Below are 11453 nucleotides of genomic sequence, written 5' to 3' on the forward strand. Positions count from 1 at the left end.
CCCGAGGCCCACCGGCAAGAAGGTGACGCGGCGCGGGGGGCCGAGCGGGGAGGAGGCGTTATTGACGGGGCTGAGGGCGGGGTACCTCCCCGCCAGGGCCTGCCTGCTGCCCCCGGAGGGAGCCGGCGGCTTGCGCTGAAGTACAGGAAAGCTTGTGGAAAAGATACGGGATCTCAGAGCACGCGCAGCATACATTTTTGATAGCTGGGTTTTTTATACCACCTACCGAAAAGAACTGTAACTGCATCTTTTCTTAGAAATGATTTTAGGATGGTAATTACCGAGGGACAGAATTTACTACCTAGGTGTGCTGAAGTCGTTCTTGGGTGTGGATACACGTTCCTCAAGAAGTATGGGAGAGTTCATCTTTGTTTGCCTCTGTTACACTTACCTCCAATGACTTGCGGAATTGGCAGCAGGGCAGAAGCCTCATATTCTTCTCCTCCTTCATGTGTACAGCACACATTAGTAGTACTTCATCTTTTAAGGGCTGAAAGGAGTTTGCTCTTCTTTAGGTATTAGCAGTTGATAACTTCCAATAGCTAGGTTTTCAAATGGGGGAAAAAAAACCCGCAGGATTTTAACTGTCAAAGATTTAAGGAAGGTTTGCTTGTATTGGACATAGAATCAGAATATCTCAAGTCGGAAGGGACCTATAAGGATCATTGAGTCCAACTCCTATGCTTTACTGTTGGTGTGGTCATACTCTAGGGTATGTGTAAACAGTGTAACATCAAGCTAAGGTGGTGGTTAATATCCTCTTACAGCAAGTTAAGTTGTTCTAGTAAGTCACGAGACTTTAGATCTCTCATTCTTCATACCTTGTGTTAGAGCGTATCTGTGGGAGAAGGTAGCAGACAAAGAAGTGTAAATGTAGACCCTATTACAGCTCAGAATTAAATAGCTCCTAAGAACTACGTGTTTGGTAAAAGAAAAAAACCCAACTTTTTCTTCAGGCTTTCAAGTAACATTGCTACTTTTCCTTTTTGCTTTTTTTAAACAGAAACGCAGTGCTGAAGAAAATGGTTTTCTTCAGTTAATTAACATATTCCTGGTTTAGCAGGTGAGAATTTACTAAACTGCTTGTTGATGTTCATTGATGCTCACAGAATTACAGAGCATGCACTTACATCCCACACCATCGTTCTAGCTTGACCTTGAGCCTGAGATTGCTGTTAGCTTTTTGTACAAAAATCAAAGTTTACAACTTCTAGAGATTATATTCAAATATTTTGTGGAGTAGTGTTTATACATAGTAATAGTCATTTTATATGTTACCTAATGGCATTATTTAAAACATTAATATTTTGATAACTAAGCACAATGTTCTTGTCACAATAGACAATATTTCTAGACAACGGGATATAAAAAGCCAAATTAGGCTATCCTTTTTTATTTATTATCTGTCTGTGTAAAGTTTGGCAATAGACAAAAATTAAAATAAGGTTTACTTTATACTCCATGTAGTGATACAACAATTTGCTAGATCTCCAGGGACAAATACTCAGTAGTACATTTAAGGTATTTTACAAGTAGCCAATTTCATGCTTATTTTCTTCCCTCTTTTATGGCAAGCCACATGTTATTACTGTAGATCACCTGCTCATAAACACCAATAAAGTCCCTACACTTCTTGGGACATTTTCTACTCAAAAATAGGAACTGAAAGCTCAACTATATCAAGTCGTGCAGCTTCCTGTCACTTAATATTTTGGATGTTATTTCAAACAATTTCATGTGTTATTTCTTGGGACCATTACTAATTTTTCACATTTTTTTTCTTCTTTAAAAATCATTTGAGTCAGACATATACACCTCAAAAATCTAAAAGTGAGAAAAAACATCTTAAGAGTATTATAACTGTTTCTTGCTTTATTGAATATTAATAATTTTAAGGAAAAACTGAAAATGGTATTTGCTATTAATAAGCTGAGAGAAAGCCAGCAGATTGTTTCAAGGATTCAGAGTATTCGGTTGAACTCTGGCCCTCACCATCAGTTTCAGAGTAGCTGTAGCTTTTGCCAGTCCTTACATTCTATACCATAAATACAAATTTTCAGTTTTTCTAGAAAGTTATGTAGTATACTGAGTGCAGCACTTTATATGACATTTATTTGTTCATTATGTAACAATGTTTACCCAAATGTTCAAGCTAGGCTGTCCTTTGTATTTTTTAACCAATTCAACAATGTTTAATGAAGGAGGGGAAAAAAAGATTTCAGTTCTACTCAGTAAGAACTTGTTTAGCTATGAAATAACTAACTGGATGCGATTAAACTAATATTCTGAACATGAGATATGTTTCCTCTTTCCAGTCACAAGCAAAGACAGTAAGTTATGGCTAATACATACTTGCCTTAAGTGCTTGCAATCGAAATGAGGAAGTCTCGAATTAACTGTTATATAATACACCCATAATGCTATATTATGTTTCTTTAGAATTCAGGCAATCTGGAGATTACAGTGTGAAGGGCATTTGGTAAATCTGTTTATCCTCTGGCAGCAGTGAGTTTAGCACTGAGATGAGTTATGCAGAATTCTTAAACAACAGTTCCCACTCAAGTACCAATTGGTCTGCTTGCCTCATCTGTCTCAAAAGCTGGCGCTATTAGTGAGAAGCTGTGTTATTTTTGCCTTAACTTATCAAGCGTAAGGTAAATTCATTTTGTACTAATGTTACAGCTTCAGTAAATGTTCGGGTGGCCCTTGGGGATAGTGAGGTCCACCCCCACGGAATTTTACAACCTCAAAAAAAGTGTTTCTAAGTCTTATTTTCTGTGATAAGCACAATGGCACACACATTAGGCCCGAGCCCAGCGCTGGCATTGACTGGCACAGGAATGATACACTGGAAGTGCTCACTAGAGAAGACAGACACTGCAGTTGTGTTGCAGCTCTCGGGGAGGGAAATCCCCACCGGTTTGAAAGCATTAGAGCTGCCACTGACAGGACACACACTCCAGTGTCTATACGTGCGTCTCTGGTTGATTCCTAGATGTTTGGGACTTCCTTTAAGTTACAGAACATTGTCAACATTAATCCTTCCGCATTTTCCCCACCTCAGAAATGGCGTGGCATGGTTTGCTTTGAGTTGTCATAAATCTGACATGTTCATCAAAAATTCCAAATCATCTATTGTTCTTTCAAACAGAGTTCCTGTAGGTTCAGTGTATTCATCAGCCCTATTTTGCCATTTTAAGACCAATTTTAGGTTGTGTTGACACTTAAGTGGGTAAAAGCACTTTGTTAAAACAGAATTTTAACAGCTGAAGATCTACTGTAAGGAAGCTTCTATTGTACTTGTGCTGAAACCCAGTAGTTTAAGGTTGTTACCTTGGTTAAAGATGAGTCGCAACATAATGCAATCCTATGACAGAAAAGGTATTTCATTCCAAATCACAAGAGTAAGTGGGTAATGATGCTACACACATTTGTTTATGAAATAGTGTATTTTCCAATAAAGAAATACGGGATCAGAAATGCAGACAGATTCTGAGGTACAAAGGTTCCTCAGAATTTGCTGTTCAGGTGTGACAATCTGCTTGGGCTCTTCTTACTTCAGGTGAATTTTAGTGTATTTAAAGTGAGCATAAGCGTGCTCCACTATTTAGTCTGTAGCCTTTATAGGATTGCATACATTATTTTGATGATAGAGTTTATTTATATACACTAAGTGATATCATTAACTTTTTGAGTTAGTAGTTCTGCTTGTTTTGTCTGCTGTATTTCATGCTATCTAAATTCATTGCTTTCTTTCAGACTAATATCTATAGGCTATAAGAAGCCATTGGAGAGGGATGACCTGTTTGAACTGAATGAAAGTGATTCACCGTACAGTGTGTGTCCTAACTTTGAAAAGCAATGGAGAAAAGAAATCGAAAAGTCTACCACAGGATTAACGGTAGTTATAATTCTGACAATAGGCAATATCCTTTTCTAAATTTAAGGAGTCTAGAAGGTGGAGATGATTTGTTATTCTTGTTGTTTATTGAACAGTCTATATTTTGTAGATCGCGAAGGCCACTCAGTGTTGTGATCAGTGATCTCCAGTGTGGCTATAGGATTTTTCTGGATCCTTTAAGTTCAAACTTATCTCTTAGAAAGATATCCAGTGACATTTTAACACTTCAAGTGATACAGAATCTACCGTGACTTTTACTTCAGTGATTAATTATCATCTTTGTCAAAACTGTCTGACTAATTCTCTCTGAACTTGTCTGTTTCCCGGTGTCTTATCTTTGCATCTGTATTTCAGGTTAGGTAGAGAAGTCTGTTACCAGCTTGCTTATCAGTAGACGCTCTGGCTTACAGAACACACAAAACAGGCTTCAGTTTTCTTTAATTTTAACAATACTGAGTTTTACAGATATTTTGGGTTTTTTGCTTGAGTTATCCTGTGTAATTTTCATGTAAATCCTTGAAAGTTTCAGTCACAGTTATTATTTTGTTGTTGTAGTTAAAGTGCACTAGGAGCTCTCTAATGTTAGGAAGTTCACAGGAGAGAGGACCTAACCTGTAAGTCCAGTAAGTGTAGCTTTTGTTTTTTAATGACTTACTGAGAAGAGGGCTCCTGCAGAGTCTGACTTTACTGCATCTCTTCAGTCTGATTTTCCTTATCTATTTGTAGATTTGCCCTTTCTTCCACTGATCCAAACACCAAAACCCTTTCTACCAAATAGAAACCTTTCTACACCAAATTCCACACACCAAAACCCTTTCTACCAAAGCATTCAAAAGTATTTTTCAATAAGGATAATTTTTAATTCAGATAATGTTTTTATTATTCAAGTAATCTGTAAAAAATAACCTGTCCTTCATCACTGTGATAATTAAGAAAGGCTAACTTTTTTTTTTGAGCCGTTGTAAGAATATTTGCAATTGTTTGAGCTAAATTCAAACTGAAAAAAATAGTTACTGGACAACTGAAAATATTGTGAAAAAATAGAAGGGTTATTCAACCTTAAATATAAAGTTACTGTAAGCCTGCTATAAATGATAATGCATTTATGTTGAGGCTTACCTCTGTTTTTCTGATACAGGTTTTTTGACCTGTGATAATCATTTGAGGATTAAATTACTTTCTAGTTATATTTGTGGATGATTGGGGCAACAGTAGAAATAATATTTATCTTTTCCTGAAAGACTACTAGGCAGGCTAAATATAACCAGACTTCATTTCTTACCCCAAAGCTTTTCTTCTAACTGTAGGAAATGTGTTTTTTCAGATCATAAGTACAGTGATGGCTTTAGATGGACACTCTAATATTACATATTTTACATTTGTAAATGTGGGTGAAGTTCAAAAATAATTTTTTCTCTGAATTCTGTACATATTTTTGTAATCTTGGAGGCTTCTTACATCAGAAGAGTGCTATTTAAGAAAACAAGTTTCCATAAATCATCTTTGATTTTGCCATTATGGCAAACATTTAAATTTTTATTGATTAAAGTTGCATTTCTGAAAGTTACAGCTGACATTCTGGCTTTCATGAGTCCACAAATAATGAAGTAAGTTCTTAATGTGTTTCACTTTATGTTCAGAGAGTAACAGTAATAATAAAGCTAAAGCGTTACCAATATCGAAACCAAACTAAGCAACAGCTTAGACGTGTAAAGATTTTATCCCCCCCCGGCCCCAGTGATTATCTGAAAATGATCTAATGAGGAAAAACTCAAAGAGATCAGGAATTTCTTAGCCAAAGGACTGAGACAAAACTGGTAGAAGTTCAATTCCACAATATTGTATTTAATATACTTAAATATAAAATCAAATGTTAAGAAAAATGGAGTACCAAGATATTTAACTTTCCTGCTTTTCTGCAATGACTGTTGTTATGTTGTTTGTACCGTGAGGTTGATGGAAGTGGTTTTTAGAAATTGTGCTTACCACAGAGGTGTTAAGAATTTATCAAATACCTGTGTGTTTATAAAGGAAAGAGTTAATGAACAGAATTATTGTTAACCTCCAAACTATACCTTGAATCAGTGTAATCCTGAACAAAATTGTTAACCATAAAATCTGTTTGAAAACATCACAGTTGCTGGTTATTTAAGATAACCTTTTACTAACACAAATTTAAGAATTTTCCTCTAGGTTTTTTTTCTCTCTCACTTTCATGGTTGGTAGTTGCAACCTTTCTAAGTACAAATGTCTAATTTTTTTTCTTTTATGCCATTCTTTATTTGTACTCCGTTGTCAGTGAAGTCAGCAATAGCACATTCATGTCTAGAATAGTATTTGAGAACTGTTTCTAAGCTAACAAATTGGAAAACACAGATATGACCTGCCTTTTTTTAACATCGTATTTCTTTGTGACCTTCCACCGTATCTAGATCCAAAATGGACTTAATCATAGAATCATAGAATCATTGGGATCCAAAATGGACTTAATCAAACAAGTTGCCAGTGTGTCCGTTTATTGAACTTTTTATTGTCCATTGTTGACAATGCATAGAATTTTAAATTTATTTTCCTTCATTTTCAGAGCAATGATAATGGTCCGTGAAAATCATCCTAGCTCATATGGGAGTGGATATGGCTATGCTATTGCCTTTTTTTTTGTAGTTCTCTCACAAACTCTTCTCCATCAGTTATACCAGCGTAACAACATGCTTACTGCAGTCAAAGTCAAGACTGCAGTTGTTGGCCTGATGTACAAGGTTATCAAGTATTCTTCTACTTTTCTTTCAAAACAAAAACTAAAATAAACAGTGTTAAAAGATAATATGCTTACCGGCATGATCAAAACCCAGGATGCTATATGCTGGTGACAGGCTAAGAGATTGACTTTGTATTTTGATGGTTATTTATTTATAGTAATTTGGAATTTCAGCAGCATTTCTATTATAAGGCTCTAATCCTGAAATTACATACTTTTGCGAGCCACCTGTACAGACATAATATTGGAGATATATGTAGAAACTGAACTCTTCCTATTTTGATTATGGGTTAATTTCCCAAATTTACTGAATGAACTGGGAAAACTTTTTAGGTTGGATGTCTGGGAAAAAGTAAGGGTATACATGATCACTGTTTTTACTATCCAGTAGTAGTGAATATCAGAAGCTGAAGTTTGGTGCATTGTCTCCTCTGGAGGTTGAAATTTCCCCCCTGATTTTAGTGAAATTGATTTTCTGTTGAGTTGAATACCCAGTAGGTTTGTTGTTTTTCAGATGTTTGAAAGATGGCTAACTGCTGTGGAAATCTATCTATAACTAGTTGAATACAGTAGGTTTGTTGTTTTTCAGATGTTTGAAAGATGGCTAACTGCTGTGGAAATCTATCTATATTGTCCCACCTTTAATAAGATATGCTGTGGTGGCAACGTTATTAGCTACATGAGATGCAGAGGCTAATAATATAAAAGTAGCTATCTGACCTGCAAAACATCAAAATGTTTACTATACTATTAATACGTAGCATATGAGATGAAGCTGGTTTCTCAGTGCTACACCTTTAGTTTACTTCGTTAGAACATGGCACATTGGTATTTTTACTGCAGTATTTAACTATTAAGCACAAGTTAAGGAAGACAAAAAATAATTCAAATCTGAAATAAATTAGTCTTTGTTAATTTAAAATACAGTCTCTTTTCTCAAGAGAGTCAAACCGATCTTTTGACATAGACTTCTCAGGTGTTTTCTGAACCAGTACACAAAATGTTACTTGTAAGTTGCGAAGCATTTAAATAAAGGAATTCATTCTCTCAAGTCGCATATCAAGGTGTGTCAGTACATCAGATCACGAACAGGGGAACAGAGGCTCCCGTTGGGGTGGGCATGTCTTCTGGCAAGTTTCCACAGCTACAGGGTAGAGATACAGCTTCTTCCTCTCTCTGAGTAGAGTTGATCAGTGAATGCCGAGTCAGGTTGTGCTTTGCACAGGGGATGGATTGTGGAGTGAGTTGCTGCAGCACTGTCTTGTTACATGCAGGAGTTGCAGGTGTGTGAGGCACTAATGGCGGGGCAAAGGGGGGAGAGAGAGATGGGCAGCTAAACCCATCAAAATTGTTAATTTTTGTGACCTCTGTACTTTCTGGTTGCAGGCCTTAACTTTAGCAAATTCCTCACAACAAAACTATACAACTGGGGAAATTGTTAACCTGATGTCAGCAGATGCTCAGCAACTCATGAAGTGAACTGTAAACATTAACCTGTTGAGGTCAGCACTTTTTCAGATCATCATGGCTGTCATCTTTCTCTGGAAAGAACTTGGCCCCTCAGTCCTAGCAGGTGTTGCAGGACTTCTTTTGGTTATACCTATAAGTGCGCTTATTGCAGCCAAAATAAAAAGACTGAAGGTGAGATATTTAAATAAGCGGAGTAAGGAGAGGTTAAATTGTCATAATATAGGAATGAAGGGGGGGTAAATTATGCATGTGTAAGAATACTATTTGTACATCTAAATTAAACCCAAAACAAATAAACAACGCCAAGCCACAGCTGTTTTTCATTGAGGAGGGAAGCATAACTACAGTAAGAAAGCCATATGTTTGATAGCTAAACTAGTATTTAGGTTGGATACCTAAATTTTTATTATACTGAAACAATACTTTTGTATTAGTAAAAATTACTGTATGACTCAATTTAGGAAACAGCTATGTTTTTGCATATTAGATGAGTTAATTCCATTAAGTAAGGGATTTTGTAGGATTATGGCCCTCTTTCACTTTTATTATTCAGGCTAAGCTGCTCACTGAAATTTAGCACGTTCTCTTGAGATTATGGGAATTCCCATAGAGGTACTGCATGTGTTCTGACTTCTTTTCTGCTTCTCTGATGCTACAGTTCTCTTGGCACTGTATTGCCTGTTACTATGACAATTTCTGTGAGTTCCACTGAAAAAAAAATACTACAACCCTAAGTTTTGCATTGCTATCAAGGCAATTATTTGTCTCTCTCTTATTCTGCCTGTGATGGTGCAACATGCAGTGAAGACTCTGGGTCTCCACCAATTCTTTTGTAAGGCTGTGACAGTTTACAGACATTGAAAAAACCCTCTCACCTCTTTTGCAGGTGAGGTGCAGCAGCTACATACGCACTTAGATCCCTACTGTGATATGAAAGATAGAGAAAAAATACAAAGGACAATAAAAGAATTCTAAAAGTTTGCAGCTTGTTGTTGTATTTGAATAAGACTCAAAACATTAAAGAGGCTGTTAATTAGTATTTTAGAAATTAGTATTTAGAAATGAAATTTAGAATACTCAGAAGAGCCTGAGTATAGCTCAGGCTATATATATATATTCTTCTCAGGAGTGAGAAGAATTTCTGTGTTTCTTTTGATTGGTTCTTTCAATAACAATGTATCAATCAGTAACAGAGGAAACTTTCTTCCTAACTCCTGTATATATACATATATATGTATATAGTGTTTAATATCCATAGTGTTATGTATATATTAATGTATGTGTGTATATTGTGTTATACTATATTGTTATTGAGTCTGTATTTACCTGCTTAGTGATTTTGAAGATTAAAACCATATTATTCCTGAACATCGTGGGAACTGGAAGCCTGTTAAGATTTTAATTCAATGAGAAGAAAAATAAAAAGGACAAAAATTGAAATGCACTCTTTAAGATATTTTAGGGGAAAAATGTTATTTTAATGTATTTAATCCTTTATCCTATCTAATGAATTTTTTTACTACATATATATCTGAAAATAGTTTAACTGCAGTTCTAGTGTGTTTTTCAGCAAGGTAAAAATAGCATAAACAGTATTTATTGCCTACAAGTACACTGCATATTTTACTTTCCAAATTTTTTTGCTCATTGAAAAATGAAAACATTGCTGTCTTTTAACCAGAAAAGCCAGGTATTTGGATCAAGGAGTCAAGCTACTAAGTGAAACGTTACATGGAGTAAAGGTAATGCCAGAAGTCATAAGGGGTTCAGGTTTTTTGTTAGGTTGTAAAGGTAGAAAGTTAAGTTTATTAAAAAACTAAGGTTTTATGAGTAATATTTCAGCTGATAATGATAAAAGTTTAAAGAGAAAATATTGTAACATAATGTGCTTAAAGTGTTTTCGGAAAATATTTACTGGTTTAATTTGATTTGAAAAACTTACTATCCATGATGCATTAATTTTACTACCACATTTTTAATGAGAATGTAAAATATGTTAATAGATGTCTGAAAACCTTTAGCAGAGTGAAATTTTAGCATAGAAGAAAAGCACTTTTAAAAGTTGTCTCTTTTTTGTTATTTATCCTGTTTTGAAATAAACCAGCTCATCATTTATGATACCTAAGGGACAAGTTGAAATCTGAAGAATTAAGAGTGACTGGAATATATCTTTGAGTTATCTCAGGTCTTGCTTTCATTTGTGAAACATTCAGATTTTTGTAGTTTGGCATTGCTGAATATTTGAAAATGACATTTGGAGCTTAAGCTTATTTTCTGAAGCATGGTCACTGCTTTTTTGTTTTGTTAAAATATGCTTGCTTGATTGTCTAGATCCTCAAACTTTATGCATGGGAACATGCATATCAAAGGAAGGTCATGAGCATTAGAGAATGTGAAGTGGATGTTCTGAAGTCATCTGGGTATCTGACGACTTACTCCATGCTAACATCGATGTGTATTCCTTTTATTGTTTGTTTTATAAAAATAATAATTCATGCAGGACTGTTTCTCATGTTCCTTATTGCTTTAGTAGCTGAATGGCTCACAAATGTTGCTTCACATTATCTCAAAACATTAAATTTATCAACACAATGTAATTGAATTCTCAGGTTCTAGTAGTATGTATACGACTGGAGAAGAATGAGAGAGATTATGAATTGACCAAGCTTTTAAAGACCTCTGTTAGAAAGTCAGAAACCAAATCCAAAGCTCCTGAATCGCATTTCACTGTTTTAATCATACTGTTTTCTATTGCATAGAAATCAGCTACCTTCTTTATATTCCTCCTTTTTTAAGTTTTAAGGGAATGCATTTTCGATCTGTAATTTTTAGCTCAAACACTAAACCTCTAAATACATGAAAAAGAAAAAACAAAAAAAACCGAACCAAATTCATCCTAGCCTTGTTTCAGTGGAATTCTGTCAGGAATGCATTCAGATCTTCGGATCTTTAAATCCCTCTGTTAACTCCATTGGAAAGTAAATGGAGACTTCAGGGCCTTGGGATGACTGGTTAAGGGATCAGGAGCACAAGTAGTGTTCTCCTCTGTCCTTCCAGTTGCAGGGAATGATGAGGGGAGAAACAGGAAGAGCCAGCAGATCAATACCTGGCTTGGAGCCTGGTGTCACCAGCAGAATTTTGGGTTTTTTGATCATGGGTCGGTCTACACGACACCAGGCCTGCTGGCGACGATGGTGTACACCTGTCTCAAAGGGGGAAAAGGGTCTTTGCACAGGAGTTAGCAGGGCTCATTGAAAGAGCTTCAAACTAGATTTGAAGGGGGAAGGGGATAAAAACCAGGCTCGCTAGAGATAAGCCTGGGGG

The 11453-nt window shown here is 35.8% G+C and overlaps 1 pseudogene; it reads left to right on the top strand.

Annotated features, from left to right (window-relative positions):
* The first annotated feature begins 1022 nt into the window (after positions 1-1022).
* Positions 1023-11453, top strand: part of LOC103895016 — a 35933-nt pseudogene continuing 25502 nt past the window's right edge.

This window comes from Aptenodytes forsteri, unplaced genomic scaffold (genome assembly GCF_000699145.1).
Source record: "Aptenodytes forsteri isolate BGI_AS27 unplaced genomic scaffold, ASM69914v1 Scaffold207, whole genome shotgun sequence".
Classification (NCBI taxonomy): Eukaryota; Metazoa; Chordata; class Aves; order Sphenisciformes; family Spheniscidae; genus Aptenodytes; species Aptenodytes forsteri.